This window comes from Mus musculus, chromosome 10, assembly GCF_000001635.26.
Source record: "Mus musculus strain C57BL/6J chromosome 10, GRCm38.p6 C57BL/6J".
Lineage (NCBI taxonomy): Eukaryota > Metazoa > Chordata > Mammalia > Rodentia > Muridae > Mus > Mus musculus.
The window spans coordinates 108,342,073-108,364,971 of record NC_000076.6 but is presented as its reverse complement, the minus strand read 5'-3'; the positions used below and the strand labels follow the sequence as shown (position 1 = coordinate 108,364,971).

Below are 22,899 nucleotides of genomic sequence, written 5' to 3'. Positions count from 1 at the left end.
GTAAGTTTTCACACTTAGGTTTTTCCACGCACCAGGAAAGCAACGAATCATACAAAATTTGAACTAAGAATATGTACTGATGGCTGGAGACGCACTTCTCGTGCTGGCCTTATCTGTCTCCCAAGACATAGTACTTTAAGTCACTTCTCTACCTTCAGCCAAAAGATATACAGAGGTAGGGTGGGGAGGAATGGGAAGGGACCACACCACATACCTAGCAATGCAGTGCCTTAAAAAACTTAACTACTCGGCTCTAGAGAACCAGTTATCTACTAGGGAACAAGATAGGTTTGGGCTTCTTGTTGGTTTTTGGTTTTGTTTGTTTGTCTTTTTTTTTAATTGTTGCAATTTCAAACCCCTTAAATGTTTATCATTTGAGGATTTTTGTTTGCTGTTTTGAGACAGAGTTTCATGCTATAGACTGGGCTGGGCTGGGCTGGGCTGGGCTGGGCTGGGCTGGGCTGGGCTGGGCTGAAACTTACAAATCCTCCGGTTCTTCAAGGTTCTTCAATTAAGAGATGTAGTATCCCAAATAAGTGGCCATCTCCCAGCAATGCTGGCTGGTATCCACGTGCTTAACACAAATGTCTGACTACATATGATTACACTTAAAATTTATCTCAAGTACAAATACTATTGCACCAAAAGAAGGAGATAATACGGATTAAGCAACCCCAAGGTTATGTGACGACTACTACTGCTGCAGCTGAGGATAACTGAGCAGGATATAACTAGCGTGCCTTTAAAAAGAGTAGGCGCATGCTTCTGCAGGGGCACGTTTCACATCAGTTCTAAGACAATGGCTCAGGAGACAGCTCTTCTGTCCCCTATACAAAAGCCATGTGTTACTCTTTACCACGTGACCAAAGGTCTGCAGCGCTGGCTTTCCTTGTTGGGGAGCAGCTCAAACACTGAGTGTTTCAGGCCCCCAGGGGAAGAGGAGTGCCTCAGTGGGGGTTGTTCTGCCTCCTGTCCAGAAACTCTCCTTCAGCTTGCTGTGGTGCCGGGTGATGGACTCGGAGGGAAAAGTTATGGAAGCAGAAATAATTTGATATCAAAGTCACAGTGCCTTTTATTAGTTTTCCACTGAGTTGTCCAGATGTTTGATGAACTATGAATCAGATCTATTTTTTTACATTTTAAAAAAAAATTAAAAATTTTTCTTTCTGACTCTTCTGTGGGATGGTTGATTCTGAGCCTGCAGGGGGCAAGCTGGTCCCAGACCTTTCCAAATCCACCACGTTTCTTTGCCTCCGATTCTTACGTGTCCAAGGACAGGGAACCAAAAACACGCCTTTGTAGGAGGATATATGAATCAGATCTTTAGACAATCTCCAGTTTAGTAAAAAATGACATTAAAAATCTCCATTTTTAAGCAGACCCTGAACTACAGTAGTTCTAACTGGTAACCCTCAATGCCACCCAACCTTGGGCCTACTCTTACCTCTCATCACTAATGGGCACAAGAAAACAGCTCAGAATATGAGTTATGAAAGTTAGAGTCCAGGAAGACCCAGGAAGTCAGTGGAGTTTGTGGGGCAGGCCAGAGTCTCCCAGTAGTCTAGGGTGCTGACCAGCATATGCAACCTGAGGACATACTCCAAGGCTGAGAGGAAAGCCACCTGCAAGCATGCAGCCAAGCCCAGGCGTTTAGCAGCGTATTATCTACAAAGTCCATTTTCAAGGTTGTGTGATCAAGCTTCAAACACTCCCCCACCCACCCTCATACTGTCATCCTGCTTCAATTTTATGTCAGGTTACAAATTTCGTGTAGCTAGCATTTATAAGTATCCTAGAAACCACATGTCACAGGATGTTCCCTGTTCGATTACATTAGTACAGAGGAGGCCTGTGACTGGACAGGGAAAGGGGAGGCAGAGTGAAGAGCTGCAGAGAGTGAAGAGCTGCAGAGAGTGAAGAGGTACAGAGAGGCGGAGAATGTAGAAGGGAGAGGGGAAGGAGGATAGAGGTGGACATGAACCAGCGTGGCTTGAACCAGCCACAGTTATGGTTATCATAAGGTAGGAATAAATGGGATAAAGCTTTTATCATTATCAATTGGCTCTGAAATTATTGTATTGGCATCTTGTAAATTGTGATTTTATTGACACATAAATCTGATTGGTTAACTATAAGCTTTAAGAGCTTTAATTCTACCAGGTAACTGGGTGTTGTGATGGCTGACTGTATTTCCCACAACACCCACAGACCAGGGGCTAGCTACATCTTTCATATAGGCAACATGGATTCGTCTCAAATGTGTTAAGGGAAGCCAGGCTTGCGGGTGGGGGAAATACAATGTGGATATGCATAATTGTATTCATGTAAAATTCTGGAAACTACAAAGTAAGGTATTGTAGCCAATCAGAAGGTTGGCGGGGCAGGGTAAGGATATGCTGCAAAAGAACTCAGGAGAACCTCAGGGGGGCTGTCTTTTAAACATCTCAACTATACTGATAGCTTTATGGCTTTCTTTATGTGCTAAAACTACTCAAAGTGCACCTCAAGTGAGCGAGCGCAGGTTGCTGGGTGCTAACTGTGCCTCAGTGAAAACCTGAAGACACTTATGATCATTCACATAGTTAAGTGCAGCTATGGAGGGGGCTAAAATCCCAAGAAATACTACGCAGCTTGAATCAGGAGGACCGGAACAGGATGGTTTAAAAGAGAAACAGATACAAAACACCACCAACATTTAAGAAAGTAGCAAAGAAATCAGGCAGGAACTTCAGTGCTAGAACTGCCCCTCAGAGAGCCTGGTATTTCTGAAATAAAGGAGAAGGTGGTTTGGGGGTATGTGGGGGGTGAGAGGAAAAATGAAAGAGCTATCCTTCATCAAACATGAGGTGAGGCCCAAGTTCAAAGTATAGGAAGGAGGGAGGAGGAGGCAGGAATGAGGCAGGAAAATGGGCATCCCACAAACAATTCTTACCCTTGGTCTAATTATTTGGCACTTTTCCTGAATACATAAGAAGCCATCAGGATTGCGGGGTTGGGGGTTGGGGAATGCAACCCTGCAGGGCCGCCTTGCCCTTGCAGAGAATGCTCTCCTGCCAAGCCACATCTCCAGCCCCATGGAGGAATTCTCAGTGGACAGTGAAGAAAACCTACAACTCCCAGGTACCCAAAGCTTCCTGCACTGCCCTTCTAACCTTCATGATATATTCAACATAAGCAAGAATTAATTGCCCTTAATTGAGTCTTTAAAAGAAATTAAATCAGAATTAAGCAGAGTCATTAATGCACACCCTCATTAAGCACGAGGAAAAGTTGAATCTGCAGAGCTATCTTTTCATCTAACTGTAATAGGAAACTAAATACTTGAAATCCATCCAGTTTTTCTTTTTTAATGAGTAACAGGGCTATTTATTTTCCTAGCAGACAACCAAAGACAGAAACGCTTTTTTTTAACTTCGCATGCTATAATAAAAGCCTGTTTACATGCAGATGCCCATCACCTACCCGTACCTGCTACACTATCTCTACAGACGAAATGAGTGAGCAGTCTTCAAAACACATGTAGATTCCTGGTGCAGAGGGTATACGTGTTACGAGACAAGGCCAGTCATTCCTTAAAGGAGATGTGGGAAGGTGGCTATGTTCAATACCTAATTTTTTTTTGCATTTAATTTACTAAGTATCTCAAAGTGAATAGTTTTATTAAACAGCTTATCTAGTCTGCCATCACTTAAAAACATTTAAGCTTAAACTTAAAAAAAACGTCATATATCATAAAGCATTAAAAAAAGTCAAATATTATGGAGGGATATTTTAGAGTGATTAAAATAAGCAAATGTGGAATGCAAAACACAAAACAAAACAAAACAAAAAACCCATATATAGTCACAACTGGCTGTATTTGCTCATGTCCTTAAAAACACTTGCCTTGGTCATGTCCCCATGACGTCTCCATGTCAGTAGCTAAACCTCCAATTGTACAGACGTGACACAGGAGAAAGGCTACCAGCGCACACAGAGTCCCAAACAGCCAATAATCCCTGAATAAGATCTCAACGTTTTAACAGCAAATATCCCCAGCAGGCTGTTTCACAACTATGCACATTTTTATCTGCGACTCCTCAGAATATTTATTGCATTCTTATGCAACTAGAGAGAGAACTCCATTGCTGAGAGACCACATTAATAAAACGTCTATCCATGATAAAACATGCAACTAACTTCTGAAAAATTATTTTGCTGTATTCAGAAAAGATGTTGTCTGTGGTCCATCCTGTTCACATTTTCCTCCTGGCTTCTTAACAAAAGAAAAATATTTGTGTTTAAAAGACCACATGCTCCCCTAAAGCAGTTTTACAAATTGTTTAAAAGGAGATGAAAGGCAGGAGAGTAGGAAAGAAGCCATGGTCGGAAGCTTCGCTAGCTGACATTATTTTATTACACAAGGCTGAGAGAAATTATAATAAAAAGAGAACACTTAGAACAATACATTGCCTGCTCTACTTAGTGCGGGGCTCCACATTAACAGTTTAGGAGATATAAAGGCAACTAAACACACCCCAGACACAGCATTAAAAAAAAAAAAAAAAGGTATTATTTTTTTAAAATAACCCTGACAGTTTTACTCCAGGGAAAATAAAATGAAGGAAACAGCTAAGGTAAGACGCCTGATGCTTTTTCCACACGGACAAAGGTCGGTATGGCCCTTCCCGGATAAACTCAACACACTAGGCCGAGAATGAAAGGAATCACGAGGCTACGTTACACACTGATGGTGACAAGACAGAAACAAGCAACATGCTCAGAGGCAGCACGGAGAGAAGGAACTGTACCGAGACTGAGCAATGGGGGCATTACGTAACAACGATGACGTCACACACGCAACCATCACCACCAACAGAACCTCTCTCGCTCCCAAGGTCAGAATCCGTCCCTCTGTTGCAGACTTGCGTAAAAACCTGCCCCAGTTCTTAACTACAATGTGCAGCAGCAGTGCCTGGGAAGTTTGCTAAAAGAAGTGGTTTTGAGATGAGGCCAGAGACTGAGTTTCTAGCTGATAGGAACTGCACGCTGAGAGGTTCAGCACTATACTTACCCTTCCATAACGCGCATCCAGCTCGTGACCACTGACTAATGTCTGTCTTCTCAGAGAGGAGGACCTCTATTACACACATCATTCTATAATCTGAAGCGCAGAGAGACCATGGCGAAACTCATGGAAGGTTGAGTGGAAGAAAGATGGAGGAAAACTTTTGCAAGGATGCCAAAGAAAAGGTGATGCGAAATGTATGCTTATACCAGGAACCACTCAAGCCTTTTAAAAATGAGTTATTTGTTTTTATTGTAATTGCATTGGTGGGTTTCCTGTACCTATGTCTGTGTGAGGGTGATCCTGGGTTCAATGGCTGGCCAGCCTATGGTAGTTTGTGATTTCCAGGCCAGAATAAAACAAAATAAAACAAAACAAAACAACCTCTGTTTAATTAGGGGGGAAAAAATAGGTGCCCCAGGAATGACTTAGGTTATCCTCTGATCCTGCTTCATGTGTATATGTATGTGTGCATATATACCCACATGAATATAAGTATGCATATGTACACACACAGGCATACACACCCAAGAGATTTTCACAGTGCAAAGCTCCATTAATTTTTAAGGTATATGGACGCATTTGATGGATGCGCTGTCGTTAAGTATCTAATACCTTAACTACCATCACTACCGTCACTGTCTATGGGTTGAGTGGACACAACATTAACCGCTCCCTCCACGAAAGCTATTCTCTACAGTCTATAGGTGAATAATCTCAGGTAGACGTGGTCAAATCATATCCTTGACCGTAAGACCAAAAACTCTAATCCGGGGCAGCAGAGATGGCTCAGGCCTTAGTGGCTATGCTCTCAACCAAAATGTCTAATTTGGTTTTCTTTCCGACCTCACCCCAGTATGACCTTGGGCAAACTCCTCTCTTTCTCTAAATGGTTTTTTGTTTTTTTGTTTTTTGTTTTTTTTCACCTCTTACTTGCTATCCTTTGTAGTATACTGTGTTGTGTTGGAATGGTTTTGTTCGCAGTTAGTCTTATCTGTGATTTAAGGATGATGAAGGAGGACCCTCATGGACTAAATGGCAGTCCAAGTTGTAGAGGGTAAACCCCAGGAGCTCACAGGCCCGAGTGCCAGATATGGTTTCCTCATTCACAAAACAGGGAATCCTGCATGGTGACAACCACAGTCAGCAAGAATCCTGGCATCTGAGCCGGGCGTGGTGGCGCACGCCTTTAATCCCAGCACCCGGGAGGCAGAGGCAGGCGGACTTCTGAGTTTGAGGCCAGCCTGGTCTACAAAGTGAGTTCCAGGACAGCCGGGGCTATACAGAGAAACCCTGTCCAGAAAAACCAAAAAAAAAGAAGAAGAAGAATCCTGGCATCTGACATTACTGTCAGCGCCATTCCCCATACTAACGCACGCATCAAGACTCAGAGGTTAGCCCCATTTTCCAAGGGAGGAAATCAAAATTAGGTGCCTGGGATGTAAAAGTCAGTTATATTTACTTTATGCTATCTAGTGAGCCTAGGGGTTTTTTGGGGTGTTTTTGTTTTTGTTTTTGATCTATACCCCACGTCCTGTCAATTCAAATCACTTCTGGACAAGAGCTGAGGAGTGTAAGAGAGAAGCTGGACCCTCAGGGCAGGCTCGATCTGAACAGCCCCCTGGCTCCGCAGCCATGCGCCTGATTTTAGGGAATGTGTACATACCTAAGATTACAACCCGGCACCCTGCTTTGCAAAAGCGCACTATTGACAGAGCCCCACGGCACTATGGGTATTCAGACAGTAACAGGCCAGGAGACTAAGACCTGGGCCATGGCACCACAACTTGAGTGCCTTAGGAAAGTGTACCCACTCCTACCTAGAAGTAGCTCCATAGTTTGAGAAGCATGGATCTGCAGTAGGACGGAACACTTACTCTCTTTCTTCACTTAGCAAAAATGAGGGCCATATCATTATATTTATATAATATGTATACACCGTGTAGCAAACTGTTAGCTTTCTCTGCAGGCAGGCAGGCAGGCAGGCAGGCAGGCAGGCAGGCAGGCAGGCAGGAAGGAAGGAAGGAAGGAAGGAAGGAAGGAAGGAAGGAAGGAAGGAAGGAAGGAAGATAGGTAGATTTGGGGTTTTGTTGTTGTTGTTGTTGTTTGTTTGTTTTTTGAAACAATATCACACTGTATGGGTCTAGCTGGCCTGGAATTCATTATGAAGTCCAAAGTAGTCTCCAACTCAAGAAACCTGCCTGCCTCTGCCTCTGCCTCCTGAACGGAAGGATCAAAAGCATATGCTACCCCACCCAGGCTAAGTAAGAAAAGTCACATTTTTGTTGTTTTATATTGTTTTAACTGTTTATTGGTTCTTTGTGAATTTCACATGATGCACCCAATCCCACTCATCTCCCCATCTCTTCATATTTTCCCTTTGCCCTTGCTACCTCCCCCCATAATAAAAAATAAAAACAAATAAAACAACAACCATCTCCCTGTGGGAGCCGTAGTGTGCCAGTGTGGCCCACAGTATACCCTTGTCCTCAGGTCTTTATACTTGTAAGCGTTCACTGCAATGAGTCACTGGTTTGGTTTGAGGCCTCTGGCTTCTGCAATACTAACTAGCAATGCTGGATCTTCATCAGGTCTCCTCTCGGATATCCCGTTGTTGCCCTGTGTCATGGAGATCCTGCCGCTCTGGATCTGTAAGACCAGCCTCTTCACATGCTCCAGGGGTTCATAGATGGAGTAGATTTGGGGGTAGAACAACTCAGAGCCCTGGATTTGGGCCTGGGTAGTGACTGAGTTGGTCAGCGGTCCAGCTCTCCTCCGCCTGCACCACCAGAATGAGCTCTTCGGCACCTCCCCTGCTAGCTCACTCAGTGCTGCAGCTGGCAAGGGGTAGTGCCAGCTTTGCCATGATCACACCCTTGCCAGCTCACCTGCACCCATGCCACCAGAGCCAGCCCTACTGTGCTACCCAGGCAAGGTGCAGGGCACCCTCTCCTGAGTGTTTCAGCCAGTGAGAGGCAGAACCAACTCTCGGGCTCTCACGACCTGGGGCCAGCTCGCCCACCTGCCACAGGTAGCGGGCAGTGGGGGTGGGGCATGGAGTGGAGGGCGTGTCCTCTCCCTCACCAGTGCCACTGCATAGCAGATGAGTGGCAGGGCCAGCTCTCCCGCTCTTACACCCTTGAAGCCAGCTCGCTCACACCCCTGCCACCAGGGCCATGTCTACTGTGCTACCCAGATGCAAGGTGCAGGCGCATGGGGCAGAGCCAGCTCTGCGCAGCCCTAGGACATAAACATGGTCCCTGGTGGCATCCCAGACCAGAGACATCTGCATGGCCTTTTGTGGTAATATGAGCCAGGGACATTTACTAGGTCTTCACCATGGCCTCAAGGTGGCAAGGCAGGCTACTCACAACTGGCTGTTCCTTTCAATCCTCAAGTCTCTAGTTCCACCTCTCTTCATAATGCCCAGACCTTACCTCTTCTACGTCTCTTCCATCTCTCCACCACATACTTGCACGTCACAATGGCTCCTGTGGCTACTGGGCTACCTGGCTGGCAGGCCACACACTGGCCGTCCCCTGGATGTGGGCCACATAACTGGTGGGCCTCTGGGTGTCTTTCCCCTGCTTACCCTGTCCAGGAAAGAAACTTTTATAGCTGACACTTACAGAAGATTCTCTGCCACCATATCTTTAAAATGTATGTGCTGCCAAGAGGTGGTTCATGACTTTCATTCCAGCACCCAGGGACACAGGCAGGAGGATCTCTGAGTTCGAGGCCTGCCTGGTCTCCAGAGCAACTTCCAGGATAGCCAGGGCTACACAGAGAAACCCTGTCTCCAAAAAATAAAATAAAATGAAAGATATATGCCAGTCACTTCTGACAAGATGACTGATTTTTGTTAACTGTTTATGACACTGTACATGTCACTATCCAGACTGCCTTTTGCCTTCCACATAATGCTTTCTATCGTCAAAGTATCAAACGCTGTATACGGCTACTATGGCTTTCCTGTCTCTAAATCATTGGGGTTTAGTAGAAGCAAATGACCAAGGCAATGGGCTTATAGCTCAGCAGTACAGCATGTGCTTAGCAAGCATGCATGGGACCCCGGACAAAAGAGCTGCATGCCCAAGGGAAGGAGGGTGGTAGGAGGGAGGTCATGCATATAATCTTAAATGTTTTAGTAGCCATATTTGTAGTAGTAGAAGAGGAGAGGGAGAAGGAAGAAGAGGAGAAGGAGGAAGAGGAGGAGGGGGAAGAGGAAGAGGAGGAGAGGAGGAAGAGAAACAGCAGTAACAGCAGTAACAACAGCAGCAGCAAACTGTAGTGACTTTTGAGTGCCTTTAGTCCCAGCACTCAGAAGGCAGAAGTGGGCAGATCTCCATGAGTTGGAGGTCAGCCCGGTCTACACAACAATGTCCAAGCCACGCGAATCAGCTACATAGCAAGACCATCTCAAAAACAAATAAACAAAGAAACAAAAAAAGGGGGAAGAAAAGTAAAATTACCCTTAACAACATATTTTACTTAACTCAATATATAAGATATTTTAGTGTTATAATTTGTAAAATATTAAATAGAATTTTTAAAACTCTAATATCAATTCATCATTACCATTGTTTCATAGAAAACTGGTGTTTGTTTTACAGTTACAGTATGGCTCCACTCCAGACTCTTCTATGTTTCAGGTGCTCAAAGGCTATGAGTGGCTCAGGAATCAGACGGCCAGTGAGAAGAACAAAGGTTTCAGTGAACAGAAAGAAGGCTCCAAATTCCTGGCATTCGCGCCTAGCTAATCTGCTAAGCAATTAGGACAGACAGAAGGCCTTTATTCACCTCCTCTTTGGTCGCGCATATCAGAGCAAAACTCTGACACTGACTGTATGAGCAAAATCAGAATGTATCACCAAAGGAATTAACCTTTCCCCGTTAAGGTTATCTGGCAAAAGTAAAAAAAATGTATCAGTGGAGTAACTACTGTGTCTAACATTCATTCATAAGAAGTGCTAACAGCCTCTGCCAGGCAGCGACTCCAGAAGACTCACATTCAGACATGAGGAAAAACACTGGGAAGCCGCTAGAGGCTTCTCATTGCTAACAGGTTCCTTTGGTCATGAATCCAGATGATATTCCTTTGGCCACTACCATCTGCTGTTCCCACTTCTCCAAGGGAAGCTTAGAGGGGACCAGCGAGCTGGCTACAAACCTCTCTTGCTGCTTTCCGGGCATCTACAACCTAAGTTTACTTCAAAGCTTTGTTTCCCGTCATTGAGTTCTCAGATCCTTTCTGCTCGTCCGGGTCAGGACTTTACCACTGACTCCACATACTCTGCCCTCAGCTTTTGTATCTAGGGTTCCTCCCTAGGGATCGCTCTAGCCTCGGGTGGTTTAAATAATGTGATTAGTTCTCCAAGGATATCCCTGGAGTAACAACTGTATTACTGGGGGAACAAGTCAGAGATGCAGATTATCAATGTCCATCAATCGATGCTTACTGAACGGGGAACTGTTTGAGGTTTACCATCAGCCCCAAGTGAAGCTGATGTGTGTGCCTCATGAGATCCACGGCCACCAGCTGATGAACATGAAATTCTATTTCATGTTAGACCTCTCTCCTCTCAGCTAGACTAGACAGATCTAATAGGATGGCCAAAAACATTTGCTCGTAGTTTTTAAGAAGATGGGACCATACAGATGACACAGTTAATATGAAGAATAAAAATACAGGCAAGCAAGAGTCTGCTTGTAATATCTTACATTTCCATCTTTAAGTATAATTTTGAGATTTAAAAAAAAAATAAATTTAGTATGTGTGTGTATGTATGTATGTATGTATGTATGTATGTATGTCTGTCTGTGTATAGGTCTGTGTATATCAGTGCAGAGTCTCTCAGAAGCCAGAAGAGGGTGTGGATCCTCTAGAGCCACAATTAAAGGTACAGACTGGGGTGCTGGGAACCAAACTCAAGTCCTCTCGAAGGGCAGCAAGTGCTCTTGGCCACTGAACTGTCCTGCCAGCCCCTTAAGTCCATACACTGTTTCTAACTTGCAGAAGATTTCAAGTCCATTACCTTGTATGATCACAATCTTGACAGAAAGATCTCTGGGAATATGGGTAAAGTAAAAAGATAGGTCTAAAAGAACATTTAAAATGTAACTTTGAAAGCTCCATTTAAGGGCTGGAGAAACCTCTCAGGAGTTTAGAAGACTTGCTGTTCTTGCAGAAAACCAGGGTTTAGTTCCCAGCACCCACACCAGGTAGCTCTCGACCACTTACAACTCTAGTTCCAGGAGATCTGACGAACTCACACACACACACACACACACACACACACACACACACACACACACACACACACACACATGCACACACAGAAAGCTCTTTTAAAACTAGAAAAGCCTGCTAACTGTGATGCTTGCAGACAATACACTGCATGGATCTACACACATAGGAGTAAAGCCCCTCCCTCCCTCCCTACCTCCCTCCCTCCCTCCCTCTGCTCTGCTCCTCTCATCCCTACGACTTTTCATGAGGCATCATTGAAAAGCTCGCGTGCCATCTAAATGGACTATGACCACTGGGGCCACCCCTTGAGGAGGGAGAGTTCAGACTGAGCAGTACAGCCAATATGTGTTACTTAATGAAACAAAACATTAAAAAGGTGAATGATATGGTTAAAATATCATCACCCTCATGAAACCCACTGATTTACGCACAGTTACATGCTCACAACAGACTTCCAAATGGTAGAATAGAACCCTTCCCCGTCTCCCTTCCGTTCTACCCTGCCCCCACCCGCCACCTGCCCTGGAGCATAGCAGGCCTGTGCTCTCACACTGAGCCATTTAACTGAATCAACCTAAGAGTCTGTCAGCTGATAGCGACTAAAGCAGCGCAGTACACATACACAAGGCATTAAAAACCTTATAGAAATTCTGACATTTGCTAACAGGAATGAAAATGTCGAGCTAAGGACGGTCACAGACGCTGGGAAGCCAACTCAGGTCCTTTGCTCGAGTGTAAGTGCCCTTAACTGCTGAGCCATCTCAGCAACCCTTAACTACAGTACTTTTAACTCGCAGGAGATTTCAAATGCATTACAAGCCGGGCAGTGGTGGCACACGCCTTTAATCCCAGCACTCGGGAGGCAGAGGCAGGCGGATTTCTGAAGTTTGAGGCCAGCCTGGTCTACAGAGTGAGTTCCAGGACAGCCAGAGCTATGCAGAGAAACCCTGTCTCAAAAAAAACAAATAAACAACAAAAAAAAAAAAACCCAAAACAACAACAAAAAATTCATTACAAAAAAAAAAATCCTCAGAAAATATAAAGTAGAAAATGTCAAAAAAAAAAAAAAAAAGAAAGAAAAGAAAATGTCCCTGAAGGTATTTACGACAGTAAACAAATGCTGAGTATTTGAGTAGATAAGTTTGATATGTTTGAGATCACAGGTTATTTTGGAAAAAATGTTATAGATCATCAACATTTTTTATTAGATATTTTATTTACATTTCAAATGTTATCCCCTTTCCTAGTTTCCCTTCCTAAAATCCCCTATCTCCCCCCCCCACCCTCCCATTCCCCAACCCACCCATTCCCATTCCCAGTCCTTGCATTCCCCTATACTGGGGCATAGAACCTTCACAGGACCAAGGGCCTTCCCTCCCATTGATGACCAACTAGGCCATCCTCTGCTACATATATAGCTACAGCCACAAGTCCCACCATGTGTTTTCTTTGATTGGTGGTTTAGCTCCAAGGAGCTCTGGGGGTACTGGTTAGTTCATATTGATGTTCCTCCTATGGGGCTTCAGACCCCTTCAGCTCCTTGGTTACTTGGGGACCCTGTGCTCTGTCCAATGGATGACTGTGAGCATCCACTTCTGTATTTGCCAGGCACTGGATAGCCTCTCAGGAGACAGCTATATCAGACTCCTGTCAGCAAGCTCTTGTTGGATCTGCCATAGTGTCTGGGTTTGGATCATCAACATTTTAAACATGATATTAACAAATAAAGTCATAAATGTGATTCAAGGTCAGAGTATCTTTTTTGGAGCAGGCTGGCCTAAAACTAATTACGGGTAAGGATGAACCTAAATCCTCCTGGGTACAGACAAGCTCCACCAAACCTGGCTTCTGTGGTGGTGAGGACTGAACATGTGTTTTTGCATGTTAGACCAAATATTCTACCAACTATACTATTTCAGGTTCCAGCGTACCTTTCTTGTTTTTACTATTTTATTTATTTATTTGTTTGTTTGTTTGTTTGTTTGTTTATTTGAGACAGGGTTTCTCTGTGTAGCCCTGGGTCCTGGAACTCACTCTGTAGAACAGGCTGCCCTCAAACTCAGAAATTTGCCTGCCTCTGCCTCCTGAGTGCTGGGACTAAAGGCACATTCCAGTCACCTCCCAGGAACTGCTGAACTTGGTCGCTGCCTTTCTCACCTACTTGGGATGTTAACCCTTCAGTTTCCAATGTGGCAGGAGGGGCGGGGCAGTTCAATAACGCTTTTTCCAAAAGTCAAGAAAATGTATACTTTGGTGCTTGAATTGTAACATTTGCTCTATACCTCAATAAATATGAAACAGACTAAGAACAATGGAAGAAAAGATCTCATCTCTTCTCCAACGTAAGGTGTGTTTCCTCGGAATGATTGCACTATTTATAGGCTTCTCAAAAAACTCTAACTCTGTTTGCTTGAAACGAGGTCTCACAGTGTGAACATGAGGCCATCCTCCTGCCTCAGCTTCCGAGTGCCGAGATCACAGACATAAACCACCCCAAACCCGATTCATTTTTTTTTCTCTTCAAGGAAATTTTATAAATACAAAATCTATTTCTCTTCAAGGCAATTTTATAAATACAAAATCCATTTCAATCTTTTTTTATTATTCATAGTCTACAAATATCTAACTCGGAACATTCTTCAGGCCGTAACCATGCTATTAACTTCTTATCTCTCAAACAATTTTCCACCGAGTCCAAAAACAACAGAAAGCAAGTCTAACTGGGAAAGATTTATTTTGCTGACAGATTATTATACTTGGTCTAGCGTTCCTTCCATCCTCCAACGCATACACTTCCCACTGCTAACCCACATTAAATAGCTATTTCAACTGCCAAATAGCTCAAGATCTATATATAGTGAGCTCAATAAACTTGTCTCCTCTATTGTATCATAAAAATTCCAGAAGTCAATTAAAGTACCCATTTTTTTAAGTACGGCAAAACTGATTTCACATTTCCTCTCAAGTATACACAAGCAAGCAAGCAAGCAATTAAGATGACCCCTTTCCATTCGTGGCTAAGAACAAGAATTGGATTTTTATTGTGCCTAATTAATCTACTGCTTACACTGTTGTGACTTGCGCCTCCCTCTCTCCACTTTATTCTGTTCCAAGTTTTAGGGTCTGAGTTTTATCATGCATGCCTTCTTACAACTTCCTGTCTTTACTCAAATCTGGGAAGTAATTCTGGAAGCACATTAAACAGCTCAGACTTTTAAAGGCCAAACTGGAGCAAAATTCTCCATCCTGTAACAGAGTCTGTATTTTTTTTTTCCTTTTGGACTCCTATGGAGTTAACAGTAATCTGTCCTATAATAAACAAGCTCTTTAAACTATGCACATATGTTATCTTGTTGAACTTTACCACATTTCTACAAGGAAGCTGAGGACTGACACCATCTAACTGCAAAGAGCCTGTCCTTTCCAGACTCCTCAAGCAAGCTTCCTAGATGATAGTGTCATCTGACATAGCACTAAAACACACAGCCAATCAGATGCAGCTCCATCTTAATAATTTAAGAGAGCAAAGCAAACAGATCCGGAGCCTTCCTCCACCTGGAGACTCGCATGCTGAAGTGTACAAATCTCTCAGTTCTGGCTCCCTTAGAAAGAACCTTAACTTTGCAAACTGCATTTCTATAACTAAATGGTTAATCAGAGGAGATCACTGGTGTACAAGAAAAAAAAAAAGAAAAAAGAAAAAAATCTCTAGTGAGAATATCTCCATTTTGTAACCACTTCGGAGGGAGAGGCTGGCAGATCTTCAAGTTCAAGGCCAGCCTGGTCTTATAGAATGAGTTCCAGGACAGCCAGAACTACAAACCCTGTCTTATAAAACCAGAAATATGGATGGATGGATGGATGGATGGATGGGTAGATGGGTGGGTGGATGGATGGCTGGGTGGGTGGATGGATGGATGGGTGGGTGGATGGATGGATGGATGGGTGGATGGATGGATGGATGGATGGGTGGATGGATGGATGGATGAAACAAAAAATGGACTAAAAACTAAGTGTTCCAGAAGCATAGTCTAGGGACCATGTAGATCCCAAAGGCTCGCCAGAGTGAGCAACATCAAAGCAGTCTCCACAGCACCACTGTGTGCCTGGCCCTCTGGCCTTCTCTCTCTCTCTCAGGAATGTGCATCAAGCTGCAAGGCCCCAGGACCCACGGTTTCACAACAAGCAGAGGAAGCAGTGATGCAGGTAATGATGAGAATCCAGCTGTGCTCTGCAGCTGGGGATCAAAGACACAGAGGGCAGAACATGAGTCTCCTAAGCTTCTGCTTTGTGAAGCAGCCTTTGCAAAGATGATGTTCCTAAGCATACACAAGACAGTTTATTCCTGCTATTTCTAAACAACATAAATTCCTAAAGTTTACCCATCTGAAGTTCCTAGTAAGACGAACATTTGTAGAAATGGTAATATTTAAACGCACCAAAAATTAAAAAAAAAAAATCTGTGAGAGCACTCCACTGGGTAATTTTTAAGAACAGGAAGGGATCCCTCGAGTAAAGTTTGGTGACAGGTGTACATCTGACTCATCAGTCCCATCACAGAAGGAAAAGGGCCAGACTGTGACTCCTCCGTCAGAAGCAGAGAGCCACCTAAGAAGCAGCATTCTTCCTGCAAAAGCAATGACTGAACCTGAGCTTACACCTAACCTACACTTGACAGGAAATAATGAATCCCAATGGTTGTGTTGAACTTTAACGTAAACACTGCAGTACATGTGATCATCTCTTTCCAACAAATAAACTGCAAAGACAGACTTGCAGTATATAAGACCTTATTTGGTTAATATATAAAAAATCACACAAGACAAAATTGGAAATTTGAACTCTTAAGGCTTAACTATTATTTATAAAAAAAATAGTGATACAGTGGTTATTGTAAAAAAAAACAAAACCAAAAAACCAAAACCAAAACAAGAGTCCTATCTTTCATAATTCATTCTATTTATGAGTACTATATTAGGAAATCTGGGACCATATCAAAAAATGTGGTTAGGAGAATGGGTGAAATCAGATTTGGCATAAATTGATTAATTACTGAAGATATGTGTGCAATGGCACATCTGTACATAGGTTTCGTTATACTATCTTGTTTTCTTTACTTGCTTTTTTTTTTTCCTTAATAAAAGTGTGGAATATTTTAATATTTCCAGCAACAAGGAAATTTATTTCCCTAGGGTAAGTGAAATGGTTCATGCTTCAAGCATGGAGCATTAAACCTGGGGCATAAAGGAGCAGAGGTTCCCGGAGGAGCTAGCTCTGTGTGCTTCCAGGGTGCCTGGGTGCTCTGCTTTGCCCTTCTACACTCGATCAATACCTGAGGTTAGATTAGAGATGGTGTGTGTGTGTGTGTGTGTGTGTGTGTGTAGAACGAGGACAGGGTTATGGGGACGCACTACTCCCACTGAAGGCACACAAGCAAACTCACACAGGCTCCTGGACCATGACACAGGAAGGACTCAGAGACAAGGCCAGCGATGAAGACCCTGGTGCACTTTGAGATTTCTCCTATCTTGACTTACATACTTCAGACATTTCAAAGACCCTGACTGGTTTTATTAAAAGGATTTCAGTTTTTGAGATCCTGGAGGACAAGTCCTAAATGCTGGTGGCCTGAGATATGGACAAAATTCCCCATCCTAGAGCATGAAGCAAAACTAGAGAGGGCCAATAAACCTTAAAGTTAGGGTCTTGGGTACACTGATTTTAATGCAAGTTACAACAAAAGGTGATTTGCAGGCACACACACACACACACACACACACACACACACACACACACACACACACACGACTCAGAAGTTCCTTTGCCATGCAAAGCAGGGCTACTGATGATTCTTCCTCATGTAAATCACCTACACTCTCATCAGACAGTAACTTAGAAGCCCAATAGACAATCATCCTAACAGGTATTATTACAATCCTTAGTTAAGAGACTCTCAGGTACTCCTTTTTAAAAGGTCTAAAGATACATGGGAGAAAAAAAAAAAAGAAAATATACACTCAAACTGCTAAATACATTATTTAAAAAATGATAGTCACTATTCCTTTCTGAATTTTTATCAGGGTGCTCGCCTAAGAAGGGAAATGACAAAAGTTTTAACCTAAGAGCCCACAAAAATGGCAAAAATAGGTGTTTATGTAAAATAGTGTTAGTCACATTTTTCAGTTCCTTACACTACAGCTGGAGGAGGCTCCCTTCATTTTTAAAATCATAAAGTTTTTGTTTTCTCTTTTATGTGTATGAGTGTCTTGCCCACATGCCTGTCTGTGCACCTCTTGTGTGTCTGGTACAGAGGACAGAAGAGAGCTTAGATCCCCAAACTGGAGTGACGGCCAGCTGTGAGCTGCTCCGGGGGTGCTGGGAACGGAACTCCAGTCATCAGCAAGAGCAGCCTGGGTTCTTTACCACTGAGCCACCTCTCAAGTTCCTGCTGGTGTTGGAGACAACACACACAATACATTTTACCACCTTATGCATTAGTATCACTAGTTTGTTAAAGGGCAAATCAAATGCCTACTGAATTTTTTTCATTAAAAAAATGTTTTTTTTTTTTCTTGGTCAATTACATTCTTAAAAACAAAAGCAAACAAAAAACTCACCACCACCACCACCACCATCATCATCATCATCATCAGGCTTCCCAAGACAACATGGGATCAATTTGAATGATATCAAAGTTAACAGGAATGGCTGTAACTGTCCAAACAAATCATTAGCGGGTATTTCCTAATATGCAACGTTAAAGCTATAGCTTACATTTTTCAAAAACAGATATCTAAGTTGTGCTACAATTTTTAAATGTATTACTCAATATTTGCGATGTTTAGAGAACTCTAGGAGAAAAAATTAAATTTAAGTAAAAATCATCACTCCATCTGAATATACTAAATTCTTCTTGTGTTGCAGGATCTTCGGTCACACTGTGAACCCTGAGATTGTATTATTTACTGGAAAAAGCGGTTTCTCGTTGTGGTATGGATTAATCTTTGCACACACATTTAATCCCTTTGGCTAGAATACAGACATGCCTTTAGGAAACACCTTTAATCCCAAACAATGAGGGTAAAGTTAGTTTGTAGAAGGAAGCAGCCATGTTTGAAAGTGATGTCTAATTGAGTGGCAGGCAAGGTGACGAATCAGAGATAGATTTGACAGAATAGGATACGCCCAACTGTCTCAACAAGAGAGAGGAGAGGGAAGCTACTTAAGAGAGCAGTGCAGAGAGAGAGAGAGAGAGAGAGAGAGAGAGAGAGAGAGAGAGAGGTGGGTTTACTGGGCCAGTTGCAGAGAGAGAGAGAGAGAGAGAGAGAGAGAGAACAAGCTAGACACAGGTGAAGTTAGAATCACCAGAGAATGAGAAGGAGCCAGAAGATTAGAACAGATTGCCAGAGTTAGTTTGAGGTCAAGCGGAGCAATTCAGTAGAGGCAAGGAGACAGAAGCCAGACTGAATCAGTCAGCTTGGAGAGGAGTTTAAGCCAGAACAGCTGCATTGAATCAGCCAGCCAGAGTTCATAAGAACCAGGAAAGAGTAAGCTTACTCAAGAGTAAGTCCCAGAGGCTGAATGCATTCTGTCTAGGCCTAGGTTAGATTGTGCAGAGGCTAGATACTTCCAGGACTAGGCCGAGGATAGCACACTGAGGCCTTAAGCCTCACATAGGACAACTAACAGAAGAAGATACTATTACAATCTTTTTTTTTAAAGGTTTATTTATTATATATAAGTACACTGTAGCTGTCTTCAGACACACCAGAAGAAGGCATCAGATTTCATTACGGATGGCTGTGAGCCACCATGTGGTTGCTGGGAATTGAATTCAGGACCTCTTAGAGAGCAGTCAGTGCTTTTAACCACTGAGCCATCTCAACAGCCCACTATTATAATCTTGCATTTCAAGCTGCTATAGATACTCTCAGGAATCTAGAGTTTCTGGAGAAACTAACAATAATTACCTTGCATACTCATAGTTAGCCTGCCTACAAAGTAAATGTTTTGTGATCACTCTTTTAAACAGTAATACAACAAATGAAGATGGGGGGGGGGGGTGATGAAAGGAAGTAGCCATCTGGCAGGGCACTCACCTAGGGCATCCCGGTTCAACTGCAGGATGCACACTACCCCATGAGAAACAGGATCCAGTCAACTTCTAGTCACTGACTACGCAGCTTCCTGTCGTCCTTTACCTGTCAAGACCCCAGCCTTCCTCTCTTCGCACACAGGCATCAGGCCAGATATGCGACGTTTCTAATACAATGCACACTGCAAGATCATGCCCCTGAAGCCGGCGCTGTACTTTCTACCAGGCCCTTCCCTTCAGCTCCTTCCCTTAATGTGTACACAGCTGGTTCATAGTCCAAAAGCCTGGTTTCACAAAAGCCTTCCCTGACGGCCTTGAAGTACAGCACCACTCTGTAGCCCTCTCTCCTAGTATCACCTTGCTTAGGCCTCTCCACAGGAGTATCGCCAGACTTTACTATTTGTCTTTGACCATATGCATACTCTTCTATCAGGATCAGTTAGCTTACACATCACACGGGTGCATGCACACACACATGCACATATACACACACCTAGTTTTTCTCTGTAAAACTGAAAACATAGGCAGTAGAGAAGATAATAATATGTGCCCTCATTTGTCCATCACTAGTCTCAATTTTAAGTTTCATTTATTTACGGACTCTATTTGCAGACACAGTTCATCAAAACAGAGGAAACCATTATCACACCTAAAAAATGGGATCAGGACTTCCCCAACACTGTGAAATTCCTGCTTAGGAGCTAGAGAGGTGACTCCGTGGTTAAGAGCACTGACTGTTCTTCTAAAGGTTCCAAATGCACACAAATACATGACAGCAAAATGCTCAGACAGATAAAATATGTAAATCTAAAACATTTTTAAATATGAAAAAAGTAAAGATTCATGATATAATATCACACTTAAAGGATGCTTATTAAATATATATATAAAACTTAATATGTAAAAAAGAAAATCTATCAAACTGGTAAATTTTAATCTATAGTTGATCTTGCACAAACAATTTTTTGTTTGTTTGATTTTTTGGTTTTTCGAGACAGTTTCTCTGTGTAGCCCTGGCTGTCCTGGAACTCTCTCTGTAGACCAGGCTGGTCTCGAACTCAGAAATCCGCCTGCCTCTGCCTCCCAAGTGCTGGGATTCAAGGTGTGCACCACCACTGCCCAGCAAACAATTTTTTTTTATTTAATACTTTTTTTTTTTATTTGTGTGCCTGTATGTGACACATGTGGTGGTCACAGGACAACTTTTGGGAATCGTTTCTCTCCTTTCTGATCACTTCTGTCATAATAAATGGTCTGTAGAGATGGATCTATAGATAAAGTACTTGTTATGTAAGCAGAAGGAGCCGAGTTCAGATCCAAGTACCCAACTAAAAACTGGGTTGGCTAATGCACATCTGTGACCCTAGCACTGGGCTGGTGGAGGAAGCGGATACCTAGAGACAGCTCTGTCAACCCCACCCACCCCCCCACCCACCCCCAAAAAGGCAAGTTTCTCAATTTGTTGAGAGATTATCTCAAGAGATAGGTGAAAGGTGGGAGATGGGAGATGGTACAGGAAATAAGAGAGTGCTTGGTATGGGAGCATAAAGTGGAGGTTTAAAAAAGCTTGGCCAGTAGGGAGTGGCACTATTAGGAGGCATGGCCTTGTTGGAGGAAGTATGTCACTGTGGGGGTGGGCTCTGAGGTCCTCTAGTGCTCAAGCTCTGCCCAGTAGTGAAAGAGAGCCTCTTCCTGGCTACCTTTGGACCAAGATATAGAACTGTTGGCTCCTCCAGCACCATGTCTGCCTGCATGCTGCCATGCTTCCCACCATGATAATGGACTGATCTCTAAAGCTGTAAGTCAGCCCTAATTATATGTTTACCTTTATATGAGTTGCCTTGGTCATGGCGTCCCTTTACCATAAACCCCACAGACTTGAGTTTGGATCACTAGCACCCACACAGCAAACAACACAGCCACATGCACCTCAGGGTGGGTGCAGAAGGAAGAGGCAGATCCTGGGGACCTGCTGGCCAGCCAGTCTAGCCAGAACCCTGGGGGCTCCAGGTTCAGTGAACAGCTGGGTCTACCAGAATGGGACAGGGCAGTATAGAGCAGGATATCTCACATCCTCTCTGGCCTCAGCACATGAATGTGCAGGCATGCACACACACGCACAGGCACACGCGAGCGCACGCAATCACTTATACATCATGCACTTGCACACATGAGACAAAACAAGTGTCATTCCTAAAACCATGACTGGGAAAAGTGCTGAGCGCCTCAAAAATCACAAACGGGAAACAAAAGAGAGGAAGGAACACGCGGAGAAGCTGGAAAAGGAGTGAGAAAGGTTCCAAGGTGGCGCCTGTCCTCTAAGGAGTTGTATTCCAAGAAGGAAGAGAAGCAGCTAAGAAGGCAACAGATACCTGCCTGTCACAGTCCAAACTCAAGAAACAACAGCAAGCTGTAAACTTCGGAGTGACTTACACCCAGATCATATTCATATGCTGGCAATTACAAAAAAAAAAAGGTATTGCATCTTTTTATTGGTTCATTTATTTTGGAGGCAGGAGGAGAGTGTCTGCCATGATATCTGCATGCAAGTCAAAAGCCAAGTTGCAAGAATCTGTTCTCTCCTTCATCTGAAAGCTCAGGTTCTCAGACTTGGCCATAGGCTCTAAACCCACGGAGCCCTGTCACTGGCCCAGATTCAGGACGTTTGCTCTCAGCAGACTTCCTGTATCTCACCTCATTTCATTCTGTCCACCTCCAAAGTCATTCACCAATGTAGTTGTTATAAAGTTACTCTTTTCTTTTCTTTCCTTTCCTTTTCTTTTCTTTCCTTTTCTCTTGTTTTCTTTTGAGATGAGTTTCTTTGTGTAGCCATGGCTATTCCAGAACTCACTCTGGAGACAAGGATGGCCTTGAACTCAGAGATCTATCTGCCTTTGCCTCCTGAGTGCTGGGATTAAAAGCGTGTGCATCACCACCAACACCCAGCTGCAGCTTACTTTCTGAAATTCTTTCTTTTACCACACATCTATTGTTTGACGCTGCTTTATACAGCTCATTCCTCTTCAGGAGATTTATCTGTTCCTAAACAAAGAATCCTCTTAGGAAGGATTTCACATTAGCCAGGTAACCTTTTCCTTTCCAGAAACTAATGAGAGTTATTGTACAAACAGGTATGGACAGAGGAAGGTAGCGCCCTGCCAAAATACTCATAAAGAGCCACAGAAATCAGTTGGATTCCTTGGCTTGCAGCTGGGGTCCATCCCAAGATGAGCTGGTCGTTCCTCAGTAACTGTCCTCTACTCCCTCTCCAGCTTAGATTCTCTGCAAAGTTACTTCTAATAGAACGGACCCAAGGTGTTTCCAACAATGATAACCAACCTGTGAGCCCTGCGTCCAAACAGATCAGAAGTCAAGGCCATGTTCTGTCAGGACAGCCTTTGGGCAAGACACAGCTTCTTTCAGGTTCAAATTCTTTGGCTTGTACAAGGATGGGAAAAAAAAACCCACCTTGCAAATAAATGTCAAGACATAGTTCAGTGAATTCCC

The 22,899-nt window shown here is 43.4% G+C and overlaps 1 protein-coding gene and 1 non-coding gene across 2 annotated transcripts in view; both read right to left on the bottom strand.

Annotated features, from left to right (window-relative positions):
• Pawr (PRKC, apoptosis, WT1, regulator) overlaps positions 1–22,899 on the bottom strand; it is an 82,203-nt gene that overhangs the window by 49,420 nt on the left and 9,884 nt on the right. The gene's annotated exons all lie outside the window — the stretch shown is intronic.
• On the bottom strand, positions 1,174–1,307 carry Gm23105. The gene has a single exon (XR_003949088.1). It is a non-coding gene; the product is annotated as a small nucleolar RNA SNORA38 (small nucleolar RNA).